This window comes from Triturus cristatus, chromosome 11, assembly GCF_964204655.1.
Source record: "Triturus cristatus chromosome 11, aTriCri1.1, whole genome shotgun sequence".
Lineage (NCBI taxonomy): Eukaryota > Metazoa > Chordata > Amphibia > Caudata > Salamandridae > Triturus > Triturus cristatus.
The window spans coordinates 233,138,817-233,160,530 of NC_140594.1; positions in this window are offsets into that span (position 1 = coordinate 233,138,817).

The window sequence follows — 21,714 nt, forward strand, 5'->3', positions numbered from 1 at the left end:
GAGCAAAGTGGTTTTAAACAAAATCTCGGATTGGGTGGCGGAGAAGGGGATTCTATCAGAGATACAATATGGCTTTTAGGTCAGGCAGAGGTACTATGGACCAGTGCCTCAACCTGTACCTGTTAATTAATAAATATACTAAAGCCTTTAAAGGGTCCCTATATTTAGCATTCATGGATTTATCCACAGCCTTTGATCTGGTGAACAGATCGAGGCTGTGGACGATCCTGTTGGATCTAGGGTTAGACCCCTGCCTGGTGCATTTCTTAGCGGAACTGCACCAAGATCTATATGCTGCAGTGAGGGTCTCCCACGAGGGAAAATGCACACGTCACTTTAAATCGGGCAGAGGGGTACGCCAAGGATGTATCCTGGCCCCCCTGCTCTTTACCCTATATATCAATAGACTAGATGTAATTCTAGGTAAAGCCAGTTTGGACACTCCGCGTATAGGGAGCAATACTCTACCTGCTCCTCTATACGCGGATGATGCTGTCCTTCTGGCCCGTACCCCTTTGGGTCTACAGAGATTATTGAACTCATTCGGGGACTTTATGAGCTCATTGGACCTCGTGGTGAATAGTTCTAAATCACATGTGATGTCCCTGGGCAGCCAGAAAAAGAAAGTTAAAAAATTTTACTGCAAAGGAGTGGAGGTCACTAGAGTTAAGGTATTCACCTACTTGGGGGTCATATTTGACGATAGAGGTTCGTGGGCCCCTCAGCTTACTGCTAAAAAGAATAGTGTGGGTAGAGCATCTTCAGCCATATTAAGTTTTGCACGACGCTTGGGTGGAAAACCATGTGACGCAGTTCTTGCTATTTATAGGGCGAAGTGTTTAGCTATAGCAGCCTATGGTGCTGCCATCTGGGGGTTTAAAAAGGCGGAGGGAATTCAGATTGCAGAAAATAAATTTTTCCGTTCACTTCTCTCCGTCCTCCAATCATCTCCAACTTTCTCAATTCATCAAGAACTAGGGATGGGTTTTGTTTCTGATCATTTAAGTTTGGCCCCCCTTACATTTTGGTTGAAAACATGGTTGAATCCTGAACTTTCCCTTAATAGACTGATTCTAAAAGATTGCATGGGTTTAGACAGAATGGCCAACATCCCCTGGCTCTTGTACATCAAGAAAATGTTTTATAAACTAGGACGCCCGGAGATCTACGAGAACCCAGAATCTATTATTAAGGGGGACATTGGCTGGGTTAAAGTTCAGTTTTTAAATTTAAGAACTCAAGAGCGGGAAGATGAGGAGCTCACAAAAACATCGGTAAGGGCTCATTTTTTATTGATATCCTCTCCCCAGATCGAGCCCTATCTTAATCTGGTCAGGGATCACTATCATCGTTGGTTGTTGACCAGATTTCGTTTCAACCAAATTCATTTTGTTTTAGGGAGCGTTGAGGGATGGAGTAAACCTACAGATGCAGCTTTTTGTAATTGTGACGGCCATTCATTTCAAGATACTGCGCACTTTACCTTTTTTTGTAAATATTATGTTGAAAGCAGAAGGAAGTATATCATACCATTGTTGCGAGGGAAGGGTTTTTATCAAGTTAAACCTGCTTTGATGTATTTGCAATTATTAAATTCCCCTTGGATTACCTTTAACATTGCTAACTTCCTGGTTGCTGCAGCTCAGGCAAGGAAAAAACTTGATGTACAGTCTATTTTATGATCTTAGTGTTATTTGTATTTGTCGGGATGAATTTTTTATAATGTTGTTATTGTATTGTACCTGTGTTTTTTAACAATTTGTATTATTGTGATGTACTTTTGTGATTTTAATTAATCGATTAAAGTGGTTTTGATGATGATGATGACAACACTCATTTATTCACAAAGTGATGTATGTGTATGTATTGGCTCCCATGCACTGGAAGTGGTGTTATGTTTGCCTAATTGACAATGCTCATTTATTTACAAAGTGATTGAAAAAGGAAGTATTAATTTATGGGATTGTGGTCTATGTGTTTTGGTGTATGATACAAATGATATTTTAATACACTACTGTGTGAAGTCGTTTTTGTGGTGTGCCTAGGGTGTGACCGGTGTGTGTGTGTATGTGTGTTGCGCAAACACTTTGCACATTGCCTATGGGATGAGCCTGACTGCTCTGCCAAGCTATGAAAGGGGGTGAGCAGGGGTTATCTTGTGTGTGTAACTCCTTTACCCTGACTAGAGTGGTAGGTTCTGCCTGGCTTAGGTGCATACCCTATCCAACCAGAAACCCTCATTTCTAACATTGGCTTCATTTAATCTCTACCAAATTTACTTCTCTTCCTTAGTGAAAGCCATGCTTATTGTTATGTTAAGGAGAGAGGGACTCAATTTTTTTGTTTTCAGTCAGAAGGCAGCCAATTCTTTGTTTTTTGTCCTGTCTGTTTACCTACGTCAGGGAAGTCCTTTTTTATTGTTGTGAACAGGAGAGGTGGCCTAATCTCCCCCTTTAATGTGCAATCTGTTTCCCATCATCAGAGTAGTCCCCTTTTTATTTAGGTGACCCAGAGGAAAGGCCATCACCCCCTTAACCCACCTACTTAACTTAGTCACAGTTACTGGTGTGAATGGCCTACATAACGCTATCGATAACTGTGCGGCATAAGTCCTTAATCTTTGGGTTATTTGTATATACTATTTGAGACACAATACCACACATAACTTGGAGTGCAGAGGAAAAGCTAGAAATTGAAGTGAGTAGAAGCATTCTTAGTGTGCCTTGTGATACCAAAACAAATGTAAGTGGGGGAAGGAATGCTAAGGAAAAGCCAATATGTGGAGTGAGTTGAAGCATTGTTAATGCACCTTGCGGTATCAAAGCCAGCCCCAGTGGGGAAAAAATTGCATCACAGAGATATTCAATACTCTAACTTCGGAGGACCTCCTGAAAGACACCAAACACAGCAAAGTCACTAACTTAGCCCCCAACAACTTAAAGGATGTAATCCTTCCTTTCCTATGAATGATAAAACTGTAACACCAAATTAATATCCCACATTACAGAGTACCTGGGTTTAGGAGGATTCATATACTTCACCCCTTCACTAACTTAACAAGCATTTGCAATTCAATAGGTCTCGCATTTACGTGAGTTTAAGCTATTGGCATTGTAAATGACAATGCCTTTTGTTTATGTTTAAAAAAACTAAATATAAATAAAAGGCATTGTCATTTACATTGCCAATAGCTCAAACTCGCGTAAATTCGAGACCTATTTCATTGCAAATGCTTGTGCCCTAAGCAGGCTGGTAATGCAGAGAGACATGCCCTGCTGGTCCAAGCAAATGCAAGACCTTTTGCATTGCAAATGCTTGTTTTGGAATTGTCTCGTTTTTTTTGCTTTCTCTGTAAACTGATGCCGTGACTTGGTACTCTTTACTTTTGGCCCTTATTTCAACCCTGCACAGGTAGTGGTATGGGCCCTCTTACACCTGTGTCAGGGAGACAGAGAGCACGAAGTACCCTATTAGTGCGGAGTCTGTCACACAGGGTAGTAACTGCAGAGAAGCAGTGCAAAGGAAAGTAACAGGGTGAGACAGTGAGGGAGATATGATGGAGGAATAGAAGGAGATGAAGACAGAGAGGGGGAGAGGTGCGCCAGGTGGTAATGGGAAATGATGGGTGGGATAAAGGAGAGAGTGGGCATAACAAAATGCAGGGTGTGCGAGACAGGAAGGATGAGGACAAAGAGAAGGGCTGAGTGAGACGTGGGTGCAACAGTAAGAGATATGGGAAGGGGATACACATCTGGGAGGGAGGGAAGATGAGGGGCAGGAATGTTAAGAGATTAAAGAAACGTTGATGGAAAAACAGGAGAAGAGCGAGAACGGTAGAAAGGGAGGGGTCGAGGGAGACAGAAGGACCATAGAGAGGGGAGATGAGGGAGATGTGATTCATTCAACGTGACAGGGTTTTCGGTCATGAATATGTTTTACTTTGTCAGTTAATTGGCTCAGGCAAAACATATGAAAACATCACCAGGGAAGGAAAAATAGACAGAGAGAATTACTTATTAATATAATTCTCTGTGCCTATTTTTCCTTTCCTGGTGACGTTTTCATATTTTTCCTCCTGAACCAATTAACTAAGTAGGTAAAATACATCAAATAACAGATGAATGACTAGAACGGGGAAGTTACTGGTAGATTAATGCTCTTGACATGCTTTGCAAAGTTTTTATGTTGGGAGCAATTGTCTCCTAAAAGCCCAGACGGCCCCTTTGAAAAGAATCCTCTGAAGCCATCTGCTTAGTGTAATGAAAGCGCACTTCGTCAGTGAACTACCCGATGACTCTGCATGCATGGGGCAGGGAGCAAATGAAAACAAGCATTGGCCGTGAAAGTGACACGGCCGCGCGAATAACAAGCCGAGGTGACAAGGGCTGGGCGAGAAGGGAGGGGGGAATGCCAGCATCAAAGGAGCCTGAAGCTGACAAAAAGGGAGGGGGAGAAGGGAGGAGGGAGTGCGAGCAGCAGCTGTGCACGTGCACGCCATCGTGCACTCAAGCTTTAGGCCTGCCAAATCATGTGGGTAGCACTTTTGAAAGCCCACTTACAAAATGTCTCAAAGAGACAGCTTGCGCTGTCTCAGCGAGACCTAAAAACTAACTGGTGTTCAACCATCTGATGTCCTACTTACACCGCTGATCTGTATGGGTTAATTATCCTGTATTACTTCTGTCCAGTGATGCCAAGAAATTCCACAATGATGTCACATCTGTTGAAATAAGACTGATGCCCTTTTTCATGCCCCAACTATTCCACACCTCCCAAGCTGATGTATGTCTTAGCTGTGCCCTTTGCCCAGGTTGCCTGGTTGAACTCAGATAAAGATTTTGAAAACCTTGGCATTTCTTCAAATTCTTGAAAGGTTCCATGCCTCTAGTACTAGTTTGACCTAAATTTCAAGGTTGTGATTCTGGCCGGAAATACTTCTCAAGATCTGTGTGAATACCGGTGGACAGTTTGGAAAGTCCTTTAATAACTTCAACAAAATTGAGTGCTAGGGCTGACTTCTCAACAGTACTGTCACCGCCACCACTGACGCTGCCTGCAAATTTGAGCTAAACTTATGGAGATTATGGCATTTGGTGGAAACGCCTACTGATTTCCAGCAGACCAATCCTGGGGAGAGGCATCCATTACTAATGCCTCTGAATCTGGTCTCCAGCTAAAGAACTTCCCCAGATGAGTTGTCAGCCTTGAAACAGGGTTCTGAAAATCCATTGATGTAAACTCCACCTGCTTCTGTCTTGCAGGTATCTTGAATACCAGTCCTACCATGTTAGATGACCACAGAAGATACTTCACCATCAGCGATATCTTCTGATTGAAAAAAGAGTTCCCACAGAGCTTTTGATAATTCTCCAGAAGTTTTGATCTTTTTCCCCCAACCTGTTTACATATCTGAAAACAGTCAGATTGTTCATACAAAGGTGCACTATGCAACGTGCTCTCCCTTTTGCAAAGCTCAGGACTGCAAAGGAGCCAACCACAAGTTCTAAATGGCTCACTGACAAAATATCGATGTCAAAAATTTAGATGTAAAAAATATAGATGAAAAAATATATAACGCAAAAATATCGACTCCCTATACTTAAACATGTAAGTACAAAAATATTGAGAATAAAAATATTGATGTTAAAAATATAGTTGTACAAAATATTGTTTTTTATATATACATGAAAGACATTAATAAATATAAAATATATTAAATAAAAAATAAAGTAGATTTAATATCCATTTTTAACAAATATAACAAATAAACTTAATTAAAAAAGTTAAACACATACATAATACTAAATATATATATATTTACTTTAAAACAACTATTGAACTATTAATTTTAATTTATTTTATAATTGTAAAATTATATGCACCATTAAATATTAAAAGCAGCACTTACTATTGTGGTTCGTATCCGTTTTTGCCCAGGAGACTGTGCGGAGAGGAACAGAATTGTTGATATTTCTGGATGTTGAAGTTTACATTAAAAATTGAAAATTGGACACAAAGCTATATCGAAAACCCACGGCAGGTAATAGTTTGCTGCACGCAACAAGCCACCATCCTCAGCATCTTATCCAAAGTTTTCCCTATGTAGAGATGCTGAGGATTTGTCGAGTGGGCAGCAATACAACAGATCTGGCTGAAGCGCAAAAACAAAGTAAAGAAAGGTTCCTTGAAAGAGGATATACTGCAAAGACCCTTGATATAGCCATCAAGAAAGCTAATGCTAAAAAAAGAGATGATCTGTTAGCAAAAAAAACTCCCAAAAGCAACAGAAACAAGCACTACAACCAGATTGATCTTAACCTACAGTAAAGAGCAAAAAGCCATACGTAGGGTTATAGATAAAAATTGGACAATTGTTAAGAATGATCCAATAATCGGAAAATTAATGCCTAAACATCCTAGCATTATTTTCATGAAAGCAAAATCTATGAAGGATTCATTAGTCAACAGTAGCCCAGAATGAAACTTTCGACCAACTGGTTGTCTAACCTAAAGGGTTTTGTAAAATGCAACACATGCAAAGCATGTCAATATGGGAGTAATAGAACTACATATAAAACTCCCTTTTCAGAAACACCCAAGAAAATTTTGAAATTTCTTACTTGTCGAACTGAATATGTGGTTTATGTTTTAAGCTGTTCATGTGGACTGCAATATGTGGGAAGCAGTAAACTGCATGCCCACAAGCGTATATTACAGCACATGAGAGCTATAACGAATCGAGATCAGACATACCCAGTGGCAAGACATTTTGAGAAAGCGCATGCCAGTGATTTGAAACATTTTTCCTATTTTTTGATTGATTCTATACCATTGTCCAGACGAGGGGGGAACAGAGAAGCTAAACTAAGAAGGCTTGAAGCACAATATATCTTGGAATTAGATACCAAGACCCCCAATGGGCATAATTCGAGCAAAGACTTCCACACATGGTTAGGATAAAATTCCAGAAACCAATATAACAATTCAAGTGTGAATTATCTGTTGAAAACATATCTTTTGCTCGAATATCTCCCTATATACAGATCAGCGTACTGTGAGTTAATATTTAATATTTATATTTTGAGATAATTGGAGAAAAACACACAAAAAACTAATATTTTATATCAATTTTTTACACACACGACCTCAGTCCTTTCACACCCCCTGTTCCTGCACATCTTTTTAGCACATCACTAAGGTTGAGTTTGGGTTCACGCAGGATTTTATTTTCACTTATAGGAAAGTATATATATTTATATATGTATCCTTTTTAACAATGGCATGGATAATAAACAAATAAGAAGATAGAGTAGATTAAGCATAGTATTAGTGCAGTTTAGATTGAGCAGCGAACTACCTGGGAAAATTTATTAATAAAAAGTTTTTTTTTTGGGTACAACGCATTCAAGTGTAAATATAAATTCCCACTGGGCAATAATACCATTCTGCTCAATCCTACCTCTGATTGGATAAACTGCAAGAGAACAATAATTGCTTCAATGCATGTTTTATAATCATGATGGTTTTACATGATTTTTATAATAATAATGGATTTTAACCATATATTCTTGTTTTATTTAAAATTGTATATCAATATATATGTATTTATTTATTTATATATATATATAATTGCGGATTTGCACAAAAGTACTTACTATGCATCAGCCTACATCAATACATGTTTACATAAATTTATTTTATATATTTATATAAGTAATTGTTTACATATTGACTGGGCACAAGCTCATTGTCTAAATGTTGCTGCTGCTTTTCACATAAAAATAGACACTGCAGTATTCTTTCTATGTCCATGTCAAATTCACGTGTTAGGCACAGGTCACTTTAAATGGTTGATGACGTTGTTGTTGTTGAATCCTAAAACGCGTCATGTGAACAAGGCCGAGGCAGGCCAAAACGCATCATGGCGGTCATGGTGGCAGCAGTAAACTAAATATTGGAGCACTTATTTGGTGGTTCGCTTCCGTGTTTCCCTGAGGAGAAGGATTTTGAAAAAAGCGTGACCGGGAGGCAGCAGCAGAAGCCTTATTTGATAATTTACCAACTGCCAGTGTTGAAGCTGAAACACGAATCTATGAGGGAAATGCCAATGATGTTAAGGGCATGTTGAAGAAATTGGAGAAACTACTAAAAACGGAGCTTTCAAAGTGGTGGGAGAGTAAATCACTTGAAAAGTATCGTGATGCAGGCAGGGTGCCGCGAGGATTGCGAGTTATGATTGCACCCTCTTATGAGAATCCACACCCTGACATGCTCTCAGAATGGGCTACCAACAACCTTCAATCCTCTATGAACATGGTTCATATTTTAATCAAATATGCTGTGATTGATAGAGAACGGATTTTAAAGGAGATCGATGAATTAAACAACGTTCTCGATGCCCATGAACAAAAGGATATCATTGCCAAGGGAAGAAGCACAATAGCCAATAAACTAAAACAGTACGAGGATACTATCAAAACTCGTAAGGCTTTCAAATTTGCAAGGGACAGGGATGATTACTTGGCGGGAAGGGTTTTCACGTTTTCACGCAAATTTGACAACATGAAAAGAAAGGCTCTCACTGACCAGGTTCCCCTGAACCGCACCAATGCTGACATTGATATTTCTACCAATGATGTTGAATCTGATACTAACTCGCTCACCAGCGGGGATTCGGAGGAAGGCCCCAGTATTCAAGCTGCATCCAGCAATGTGACAATAAGACATACTTTAGGGGAGGAGCTTAATTTTTTAACTATGGACAGGCGAGCAACCTTACGCCCCAGAAACCCCCAGAGTCAAACAAACGCAGCAGCAGCAAGCGTCGGAGAGAGAGGCGCAGGCAGCGCCTCAAGGCCATCAAACAGGGGCAGAGGGGGACGGAAATGGAAACGTTAGACTCTCATGACAATACCATCATCAATTTAACTGACACTATACTATCTGAAGCTGAGAAACAACTATTAATGCTAGGTTTGTCATTCTGTCCTGAGTCTAACTTTTCATATAAACAATCACGCATTGATGTCTACAAATTCATTCGTAAGATCAAACTAAAGAAGTTCTTCCAACTTAACAAGTCTACCACTGAGGCTACTACCTCCAACATTATGCTGGATGCTTTACAAGTTCGGGACTCCAACATGATTCAAATGATGCAATCCTTGGCCAAGGAAAGCTCGGACTCTCCAATTTGTGACAATGATTGTGAACAACTCGAAGGGATTAATACGGGATTGGCGGCTGCCAGTCCGTTTCGCCCTCCGTCTTGTTTTTACCCAATGATGCCTAAAGATTCTGTAGATGTTTTTAATGACATGGTAATTGAAGACTTGAAAAAATTAAATTTGTTGACTCACTCCAAATGTGGTAAAATTGATTGGAAATTGAGGAATTATTGGGCATTAATCAAAAAGATACGTGACAATGGTCAGATTGTGGTCATGGGTGCTGACAAGGGAGGGAACATAGTTTTATGGCCTAAACTTGAGTATCTTCAGGAGGCGCAACGCCACTTATCGGATACTGCCTGCTATTGCAAAGTAGGTCGAGATTATCTCACACATTTTAAAAAAACTGTTTCCTCCATGCTGGCACAATGGAAAAGAATGGGGCTTATTTCCAAAAATGAGTATTTATTTCTAAAGAATGATCATCCAACTACAGCCACCCTTTACTTCATTCCTAAGGTTCACAAGGGAATTCATCCTATACCTGGCAGACCCATCATCTCTGCCAGGAAGAGCCTTTTGGAAGCCATGTCCAAGTATGTTGACTATTTTCTTCAGCCACACATGACTGCGTTGTCGTCCTTTATTAAGGACACTGGCGATTTTTTAAGAAAATACATGAAATTCATTGGCAACCGAATTTCTTGTTGATCACGCTAGACATTGCTTCCCTTTATACGAGCATAATACACTCACAAGGATTGGAGGCTATAGAATATTTCTTGGGTTTTCGCTCCATCAATTTCAAAGAGCATAATGTCATGCTCCTACAAATGATTGACCTTTGCCTTAACAACAATGTATTCCTCTTCAATAAAGTTTTATACAAACCACTCAGGGGCGTTGCCATGGGGGCATTTTTTTCCCCAACCTATGCCTGCCTTTTGGTGGGTTGGTGGGAGGAACATGTCCTCCGAGTCACTCACAAGAATGTGTGGGATTCACACATTCGATACTATGGCAGGTACATAGACGATATTTTTATCGTTTGGGAAGGATCTCAAGAGGAGGCTTTCTCTTTTGTGAATTCAATTAATACCAACACTATGAATTTACAATTTACGGCCAACATCAGTAAGGACAGGGTGGAATTTTTGGATGTGGAGGTCTTTATTTCAGACGACCACATAGAAACCAAATTACATAGGAAGAGCACAGCTGGGAATTCCATCTTACATGCCAGCAGTGCCCATCCACCCCACCTCATATACAGTATACCGTATGGGGAATTCCTTCGCCTACGGCGTATTTGCAGCCGTCAGTCTGACCTTGTACAATGTCAGAAGGAAGCCTTTAATCGATTCCTTGCCCGAGGTTACAATCAAGCTAACCTTAAAAGAGCACTTGATAAGGCCAATCTTTGCTCACGTGAAACCTGCCTTCCCATTGAACAACCCCATACCACAGTCTTGGAGAGTGTAGCAACGAATGAGGTTACGCAACCAATCAGATTAATTACCACTTTTTGCAAACAACACAAAAATTTCCGGGGTATCATTTACAAACACTGGCCCATTGTCCTAACTGACATGACCCTTAAATTTTTGTTGCCTGACTTACCAAACATCACATTTAGGAGAGCACCCTCTATGAGGGATGCTTTAGTTAAATCTTATCCTGAAGTCACGGAAACAGTCACTTGGTTATCACGTTCTGGCTTTTTCAAATGTACTTCATGCCGTGCTTGTAAATTTGGAACCAATGTTTCTGAATACACTACAGCGTTCAGTAACATTCCAATACAAATAAAACACCATTACACCTGTCGCACGGATCATGCAGTTTATGTGCTTGAATGCACTTGCCATCTCAAGTATGTGGGCAGTACAAAATTACCGGTTTTCAATCGCATTTTGCAACATCTTCGTGCGATTGTTAACTCGGATTCCACGTACCCCGTTGCCCGACATTTTAAAGCCGTTCATTCCAACAAAATCAGTGACTTAAAATATTTTGTCATTGGGGCAGTGCCCCCTTCCATCCGTGGGGGTAACAGAGAGAAACTACTTCGCCAGTTAGAATACTCTTTCATCCTATTGCTTGACACTAAAATGCCAAATGGGATGAATACGAGTGAGGATCTGCACAATTTCTTATAAATAGTGTACCAACTTGGTATCTGATCCTTTGGGTATGTTGTTTCTATGTAAATGAGCTATAAACTTTTGGATTAGTCACATACACATCTAGTTGTTTTATGCTTCTATGGCAGTTTCAATATCAAATTTAATTCTTCAAGATTATTTTTCTTCATTGTCTTCTGTTTCACCTCATTCTTTCCTCTCTCTCTCCCTTCACTGTTCTATTACCTTAATTTTCTTTTATCCTTATATTTGTTACATTTTAGGAATTTTAAGTAATTATTGTTTACTTAATTTCCAAGCGTTTATTTAGAGAATATGAGCCTGAAACTGCATTATTTTCAACCAATGAACCGTGGATTAAGTGTTTTAGTCTATTTCAATTTTGATTGGGATCTATAACTGTATTTTAATTCTGGGGCACTTGCCGGATATTTGTTACAGTCATTGTATGCTCATTCATTATGATCTGTACTATTTTTAATGAATGGTTGGAGTGTTGAACTCTTTGAAATTAATTCACATCAGATTCATGGTGATTACTCAGTTCTCTAGTATTTTGTTTATGTTTATTGAGCACGAAGAAACTGATTGGGTGTAACTATCTTTTTAAAGGAAGGTCCGGTCTCAGCGCGTCATGTGATAAAGATCGCGGAGGCGATCGAAACGCGTCTGAGGCGGACACTTGTCTGACTTATATGGAATAAATCAGAAATGAAATGAAACTTTAAACTGCTTGGCGTACTTTCATTGGACAAACAACAACGTGTGGGTTCCGGGGTCCGTACCTGTTTCTAGACTCCCCAGCTCGATTGGGAGTTCAGGACTTTTCTTCATATATATATATATATATATATATTACCTACTGGTGGTCGCCAGTAGGTAGTTGTAGTTAGTACCTTATTTCTATTCAAAAACCGTTTTATCTTTTCCCAATAACTTTGGCGGCGGTTGACAAATCTTCGCGAAATTTTCAAAAAGTTGGTCTCGCTCCGGTCAGCTCCCATCCTGAAAGTTTCGGGGTGATTAACCAAGTGGGGGGCCGAGAAAAAAGGGGGATCTCAAAACGTGTTTTCTCGATGTTATTTCTCATAGGAAACTTTAGACACGACTACAGCCCAAACTGATGAACGGAATTACACCATATTGGGCAAAAAGGTAACCCTTGGTTCAGAAAGAGACTTTTGTTTTTAAATGGTGTGAATCCGTTCAGTAGTTGCTGAGAAATTCAAAAAATAAGAGTAAAAAAATCAATTTCTCATAGGTAACTTTATGCAAGGATACAACCAAAACTACTGAACGGACTTACCTCAAATTTGGCAAAAAGGTACAGCTTGGCTCAGAAGGCGACCTTGTCAAAAATGGTGTAAATCTGTTCAGTAGTTGCTGAGAAAATCAAAACTAAAAGTTTAGATATTTAGAGGCTCGTAGGATCCGCGCACCCTCCCGATCACGAGCTTCATGCTAATTGGCTGTCAACACTCCAAACCAGGAAGTGTTGGCAGCCATCTTGTGCCTCGGTAGAACCAAGGCACAAGAAAACAGAAAAACCTAGGAGCAAAACAAGAAAAGGGGGCAGGGTAGAAACACCCTGACCCCCTAGGCCTGCTCAGGGTATCCCACAAGGACTCCCAGGGCCAAAAAAATGCCAAGATGCGGATCAGGCCGCGAAAATAAAAAAAAACGAAGCGCAGGCTCCCGCGCTTCGTTATTAATTAGGGCCCGGGTGGGCCAAGTTCCGGGGCATGTAAAAAAATGTGTGGGGGGCCCAAACCCCCCCACAGTGCCCCGGGGACCTCCACCCCCGAGGCTTTTCAAAAATATTTGCAGGGGGCACCCGGCCTGCTGCAGCCCCGGGGACCGCCATCCCCAGGGCTTCTTTTTTAATCTGTGGGGGGGCTCAAGCCCCGGGGACCACAACCCCCGGGGCTTACATTTTTTAATTAGCAGGGGCACGTGGCCCCCCACACGCCCCAGGGACTGTCACCTCCCCGGGGCACTAACATTCTAATTTGGGGGTCGGTTACGGACCCCCGAGCCCAGGGGACCACCACATTGGTTGTGAGGGGGCAATGCAGCTCTGTGGCGCTTACTGGCATGGAAAATGGGGCATGGCCTCGGACCACCTCTCTGCAACACAGCTCTGTGGTGCTTACTGGAGTTTTTGGTGGGACAGTTGGACCCTGGGACTCTCAGGATTCAAGGGGACTTAATCCCCCAACTTAAAACATGCCACAGGGCACCTTTGCACAGTGGTAAAGGGAGGGGGCGAGGACAAAGGTGACATGTGCAAATATGCCCTGTGGCGCGTTTTAAGTTGGGTAATTAAGTCTCCTTTAATCCTGAGGGCCCCTGGGGGCCAACTAGGCCACCAGGTACCTCCAGTAAGCGCCACAGGCCTGCGTTGCAGAGAGGTGGTTCAGGCCACGCCCCTTTTTACACCTCTTTGCAACGCAGCTCTGTGGCGCTTACTGGAGGTACCTAGTGGGCTAGTTGGACCCCAGGGACCCTCAGGATTCAAGGGGACTTAATCTCCCAATTTAAAATGGCCACAGGGCGTGTTTACACAGTGGTGTAGGGAGGGGACGGGGCCTGAGGTGACGTGTGCAAACACGCCCTGTGGCGCATTTTAAATTGGGGAATTAATTCCCCTTCAATCCTGAGGGCCCCTGGGAGACAACTAGCGCCCCAGTTGCTTCCAGTAAGCGCCACTGCGCTGCGTTGCAGAGAGGTGGGCCAGGCTATGCACCTTTTAACACTTCTCTGCAACGCAGCTCTGTGGCGCTTACTGGAGGTACCTGGTGGGCTAGTTGGACCCCAGGGACCCTCAGGATTCAAGGGGACTTTATCCCCCAACTTAAAACGGCCACAGGGCGTGTTTGCAAACATGTCACCTCAGGCCCCCCCTCCATTCACCAGTGTGCAAACACGCCCCGTGGTACGTTTTAAGAGGTCATTTTAATCCCCCTGCCCTATTATGTACTAGGGTGTGAGAAGTTGGCCTGGTAGATGCTGGTCACTAGTTAAAGTGGCCACCTTGCACCAGTACAATTCGACTCTTATGGTAGATAGGTTGAAGACAACCTTTTAAAGAAAGCTATCCTAGTGGTAGCTGTGGAGAGCAGCCTTCAGGCTAAGTCTTTAGAGGAATGTAAAGCAGCTTGTTTTACCTTATAATCTCTTGAATGACCAAATGAAAGGACACCACACAGTAAAACATATATGTATTTATTTCTAACACACTCTACTAATCTCTTTATGAGATTAGAAGTCAGGAACATATGCACAAATCAACGTTTCACAACAAATTGAGCACTTATATGGCTGGGGCCCTAGGGGCGTACCAGACCATATACTAAAAAAGAGGTATAAGAAGAACGACTTGAGAAGGGAGAAGGCCTAGGGCCTTCAGAAGCGCTGGGGCCTCACTAATCCACCCAAGGCAGGTAAGTAAAGGACCCACGGGAGACGCATGCAGTGTGAGAACACAGCCGCAGATCCCAATAGACTTCAAAGGAGCAAGTCGCGGTTGGAATTTTAAAGTTCTAGGATACTTCGGGAGAGTCTACAAGCAAGTCATTACAGGGTAAGTAGTTCTAGAGCCAACACACACAGGATCACCATAGTGCACGAGTTACCTCACCCAGGGAAGCCGGGTGCATAGGTGTTTTTTGGGGTCGGGTCGTGGCGTCGTTTTCAATGGGAGCCAAAGAAGACTTGCTGCTTGTGAAGACAGGAGAAGTGTCCAGTGGAATCCAAGGCTGGATTCAGAAGAAAGAAGACCTGAAAGCAGAGGAGACAGTGTTCAAAGTCACTTGCCAGTGACCCGGGCCCAGGAAGATGGATGCCCACAATCGTCGGGTGATTTCAGGTGATCATTGGTGTCTTGACTCTTCAGCCACGAGGTCCAGGAGGTGTCGACGACAACCAGGAGCTGGATTCGGTGTGTCCCACCAAGTGTGCAGCTTACTGAGGTGTTGGCAACCAGATTGGAGACAACAAGCCTTGGCAACAGCAAGTCTCGTGGAAAGTGTAAAAAGACAGCGGTGGAGACCAGCAAGGTCTGAGGGACTCACCCAGCAAAGGTAAGTCAGGGCAGTCCTGGAGCAACAAGGGGAGCCCTTTAGTTCTGTAGAAAAGTCTTCTGGGGACCCACAAGCCAGCCAGCAAGGGATCGCAAAGATGCCTCGGGAGGATTCACTCTACAGGAGCCCATGGTCATTCGGGATGAGGTAGGCCTCTGATTTTCAGAAGAAATCCTGCTGGAGGCTTGGACCACACGTGGTCTAATGCACAAGTTCATTGAACGTCGTGAAGGGGTTGCACTTGACAATAGTTCACGGTACCCGGGTATTGCTGTTCCTCATCACTCGTGGGGTCCACTTGCCTCAGCTTCGCTGGGCACTCACGATGGCCTTGGAGAAATCAGGACATCTACTTCCGGGGCTACCAAGACTTCAGACTCCGGCGGGAGCAGGAAAGTTTGCGACCATTGATTCAAAGTTTTGGTGCCAGCCAAGCAGGGGAGTCACTTCTTGACTCCAAAGGAGATTCTTCAGTCTTCCAAAGGTAGTGGAACGTTGAAGGGCCAGGATTCTTCTTCAGAGCATCGTCAAGGGTAATCTAGTTTGCAATGGCAAGGGTTCCCTAACTTATACTAAAAGAAAGGGAGGGACTAGCTCAATGACCCCTCCTATGGGAGGGTCAAGGGATTGGGTGGCTACACCCACTTCCCTTTGTCCAGTTTCACGCCAGAGCAGGGGCAGGCAGCCCCTGAACCGGTTTGAGCTGCCATATGCACAGAGGAGCCTACTGCTCCCCCAATGCAGGACTTCAAAGCACTCTAGGAGTGCACCCACCCAGCCCCAATACACTAAATCCTGTCTGGAAGGTGGTGACATCTCCCTGTGACAGGATGCCTATTGTTGGGCCTCCTCCACTGCGAGTTTCGGTCAGCAGCGGGAGGGCAGCCCAGTGTCTGTGCTGGTGGCATCCATTTTGTGATGCCAGGGCTCTTTCAGGATTCTACCATGTTACCACCGTAGGTACATGTCTATCCCTCTAGAAGGGTGGGATCATACTCCCACACCAGTTACTGGTGTGGGGGTATGATTCCAAAGCGTTTGACACCAAACACGACATGTTTTAATGCAGCCATCCCAGAGTTGGCATTTACCGCAAGGTTATAATGCACTTAAGAGTATATGGTTTAACCGCATCCACAAACAGCCACAGAGAATAGACTCTGAGAGCTGCAGAGGGGCCCTGCTCAGGCAGAGGCACCCCTCACATGGAAACCAAGCACCCTTCCCTCAGGATTGATAGGGCCTGCCTTGGGGGTGACTGATAGGTTTATATGTATGTGCAGGTAGAGATATAGTGTACCTAATTCTCAGTGAGGAGTGCTAACACCACCTCACCCAGGCTGCAGTAGCAGGCCTGTGGTGTCAGATTTAGTCTGCTTCCCAGGGGTGGCATAATACATGCTTCAACCCCTGGTAGGCCTGTCAAATACCTATGTCCTTGGTACCCAAGGTACCATATACTAGGGGCTCATAAGGTACCACAGTATCCAATCACTAGTGCATCTAATATGCACTCTAAGTTGTTTAGAGAGAACAGAGAGGCTGGGGCCCTGATTAGCAGGGTCCCAGCCAGACTATAGCCATAAATGAGTGTATACATCAGGAAAAAGTGGGGGCAACATAAGTGCAGATCCTACTCTCCTACACAACCACCCCAAACGCAGGGACACTAAACTAACCTTGACCAGTTGAGTCTTCGTGTTCTAAGTGGAAATACCTTGAGAGTCCATCTACATTGGCATGTTGGGTCCCAGGTCTATGTTCCACTGTATAGTCCATCCCCTGTAGGGAAATGGACCACCTTCAAATTTTTTGGATTTCACCTTTCATCTGTTTGAGCCATAGGAGAGGCTTGTGGTCAGTCTGAACTATGAAGTGAGTACCAAACAAGTATGGCCTCAGCTTCTTCAGGGCCCACACCACAGCAAAGGCCTCCCTCTCTTTAGCTGACCAACGTTTCTCTCTAGGGGTAAGCCTTCTGCTTATAAAAGCTGCTGGCTAGTCTTGACCTTCATCATTCAGTTGAGACAGTACAGCTCCCACACCCAGCTCAGAAGCATCTGTTTGTACAATTAACTTTTTGGTGTAGTCTGGACTCTGTAAGATGGGGGCAGTGTACATGGCCTGCTTTAGGTCTTCAAATGCCTTCTGACAGCTAGCTGTCCACTGAACCTTTTTGGGCATTTTCTTTGAGGTAAGATCATTTAAGGGGGTCACTATAGATCCATATCCCTTAACAAACCTCCTGTAGTACCCAGCCAAGCCTAAAAAGGCTCTCACCTGTGTCTGGGTGGTTGGAACAACCCATTCCATGATGGTTTGGATTTTGCTCTGTAAAGGCTGAACCTGGCCTCCACCTACAAGGTGGCCCAGGTACACAACCTGACTCTGCCCTATCTGGCACTTAGTGGCCTTGATAGTGAGGCCTGCTTTCTGCAGGGCCTCCAAAACATTTCTGAGGTGGACCACGTGATCCTGCCAGGAGGAACTAAAGACAGCAATATCATCTAGATAAGCTTAGCAATAAGTTTCCATCCCTGTCAGAACTTTGTTCACCAACCTCTGAAAAATGGCAGGTGCATTTTTCAAACCAAAGGACATCACCACAAAGTGGTAGTGCCCACCAGGGGTTGAAAAGGCTGTTTTGGCCTCGGCATCCTCAGCTAACCTGATTTGCCAGTAGCCAGCTGTTAGGTCAAATGTACTAAGATACTTGGCTGAGGCTAAAGTATCAATTAGCTCATCTGCACTTGGTATGGGATAGGCATCAGTCCTGGTGACTGCATTGAGGCCTCTGTAGTCTACACAAAACCTCATTTCTTTCTTACCACCCTGGGTATAAGGTTTGGGTACAAGGACTACTGGAAGCGCACGGGAGCATGCAGTTCTACAGTTTTGTTGTATAGCGCCACAACTGAGCAGCACCGGCTCACTCAGCTGCAAAGTCCTGTTCTTCCGTGGGGCACACAGACCCCCAGCGCCTATCGCCGCTTCCTGCATTGTATATTACGTTCAAATGTTACCCTTACGGGGAAAACTTAAATCTAAATCGGACAAAGCGTGGCTGCCTAACCTGTGGGGATCCTCGTTGCTGCCCTGCTCTGACCGCACTCCCAGCGCTGCTCCTGTGTGCCTTCCGCTGTGGGTCTCCCCTGCCGCCGCCGTCACTCCATCTTGCGGCCGTTAGCAGGAGGAGACTACAGCTCCCAGGAGTCTCTGCGCCTGCTGACGCTGCCCACGTGCCCGGAGGCGCACAAAAGGTCGCGGCTCCCTCCGTGTCGCGGGACGCGCGCGGGCGATGCCGGGCTAAGCCCGGGTAAAGGGCGGGCCCTCTGTAGCCCTCAGGAGCCGAAGGAGGCCGAGGCTGGGCCCACCCCCTTGACTTTGGATTGTACTGTTCTTGCTTGGCTGTTACTATTAGTGGACTATTTTCAGCTTAGTGTTCTTTTATATTATTTCACTGACGCGTCCTAGTATTGGTGACTGCGGCTGCTCGGGGTTGGGTTACTAGTCTCACCATCATGGCTATTTACTCTAACAAGGGTACCCTTGACAGTTATTTACTGAAAGTTAACCCAGGGTCAGATCGAGAAGCCACTCTCACAGAACTTAGGGCGAGGCGTCGTAACTCTATAGAGCATATTAAAAACATGTCTTTAATTTCATCCTCTCCTTATGAAGCAACTCCTTCAGATAAGAGTGCCCCTTCCCACCAAGAAACTTTACATCTCCTGGATAATAACGACTTCCTAATATGCCCTGGTAACCCAATCACGGTTGATTTATCTAAAGACCCGCCTTTAACTATTTTATCTTTTCCCATCGATGTAATTAGTGAACCAGTTGCACCGATTGATACATTATCGCAAGCCACGGAGCCTTTATCTCAAAAAGTCATCTCCCCTAGGACATCTAAATCGTTAGACTCGTTGACCAGGAAAAGGAGGAAGATAGACTCTGCTCCACATAAAAGTAAAAATAAATCCAGCTATAACTCTACACTGGCTCATACTGATACAGGCCTTACTCCCTGTACTGACAGTATATCTCTTCCTGGTACCCCTGTATCCTGTTCTGTAAATGACATCACTATCGCGGAATTAATGGGTAACATAGATAAATTACTTAAATCTCTTATGCTACCCATTGTCGACAGTTTAAAAACTATCGAAAAAAGGCTGGAGAAAGTGGAATTTCTAATGGGTGGCAAATGGGACTCATTTGTGAGTTCTGTAAAGCCAACAATGGCGTTCTCTACTGTCTCAGCTTCTGCTGTACCACCTCCCACTCTACTATCATCACATGAGACAGTTTCTCAAGCTGATTGTAGTACAAATAATGCAACCAATAACTATGCTAGAAGAACTACCATTCCTAAGTCAATTCATTTAAACAAGGACAGAGATTGCCGGGGGGAAATATCTCATTACAAGGGGGTTCAATGCCTGTTAGTAAAAGTTGCAACTTGATTCCCATGGCTAAGACTCGAGGGCCTTTTTCTATCGACCTTCCACCGGAAGCTGTCCCTCTTGTAGTGGTGCTTGCGGGTGTCCCCACTCTAAAGGACGATGCCACAGAAGGATATCCACAATTAAAAAATAAGGTTATCCATTGGCTAGGACAAAACCGCCCTCTCCCTTCGTACATCAATGGGGAAATCTTACATGTTAGGCGTCTACCTTGGTTGGGTAATACACCAAAAAATATAAATGGGGACATTATCTTAATCAATTTTAGGGACTCCAGAGCTGTTAGCCACATCCTAAATTGGCATACAAATCATAGGAGGTCTTCCATCACTACTTGGGAATTAACCTATTTTTTCCCTAGATCCAGGCCAGGCTCCACATCCAACTTTGGGGCTCCACTTTGTATACAACCTAACTTTCTGATCCGGTCGAGTAATCGATATGAGGTGTTAGCAAACCTTGAAGATGTAGATTGACTCAACAACAACAAGGCAATGATAGTGAGTCTTGATGAGCCATCATCTGACTCATTTTTTCTTTGGAATGAGTTAAGAAACCCACTATTGGAAGTAGGTACAGATGTTTGTTCTGATCATCACACTGTTTTTGATCCTCTACCTCTAGTTAATTGCCCCACCAACTTTCAGGGAATTATGGGGAACTTATTCACCTGGAATATTGCTGGGTTGACCTCCAAATTGGAATCTATGGAGTGGACATGTTTTGTCAACAAATTCGACCTATGCATATTCCAGGAGACTTGGACATGTGAACCCTGTTTTGCTCAGGGTTATCTTCCGCTTCAAAAGGCCCTAGGGGTAGACCCATGGGAGGCCTAACAATATGGGTTCGCCAGTGTTTAAAGATAGTTATTAAAGTTGTTGATACCAAAAATCATGACATCCAACTAATTAGATTGGATTTAGATAAACTGGGTTGCCTGGATATTTACAACGTTTATGTCCGGAGTAATAGGGGCGGGAGGTCCGAGGTTTTAGTTGCCTTGGATAGTCTTCTCGACATCCATTCCCAGAACAACAATATCGTCATTGCGGGTGATTTTAACAGAACATTTGAACCCCTAATTAACGAAGATGACTTATTTGGTGATGAGGAGGATCGACAATGGGGCATTCCTAAACTAGAGCTCCCTCCGGTTGTGCGTTGGACTGCCGATGTTATTGGTCTAAACACTCTATGTTATGAAAAGGGTCTAAGAGCCCTAAATGGTAGGACTAGTGGTGATAGGAATGGGACAAGTACATTCGATAATGGCCGACATAACAGTAGAATTGATTACGTGTTATGTAGTCTAAAATTATGGCCTTTGATTTGTGATATGGAGGTTGTAGAAAGGATCGAGAGTGATCACAACCCCCTGTGCACAACTCACAAATGGTGGTCCCACACTACCCCGCCTTCAGGCTCTCCTGTGACTGCCCTTCCCCGGATTATTCCCACAAATGATATGCGGAGATTAAAGTGGGAAAACGTAGTAATCAACCACCAGGCTATTGCTAATATTAAGGATCAGGTTGATATAGCAATATCAGCTATTGAGCAGTTCAACTCACTTGGCACTGGCTTAGATAAGGTCGAGGAATTACATAACTCCCTTTTTTGTGCAATCAAAAAGTATTTCCTCAAACCTGTGAAAAACAAAGGTAACAGAGCCTTTAAGCCTGCTAAGTGGTATAATGAACAGTGCAGGGTTACACGATTAGCTCTAAGTAAAGCTATTAAGGGGGGGGCAATCTGCTTTAATCCAAGCCGCCAGAAAGAACTATAAAACTAGCATATCCAAGGCTAAAAAAGCTTGGGACGAACACCACTGGTCTGAGTTAAAGGC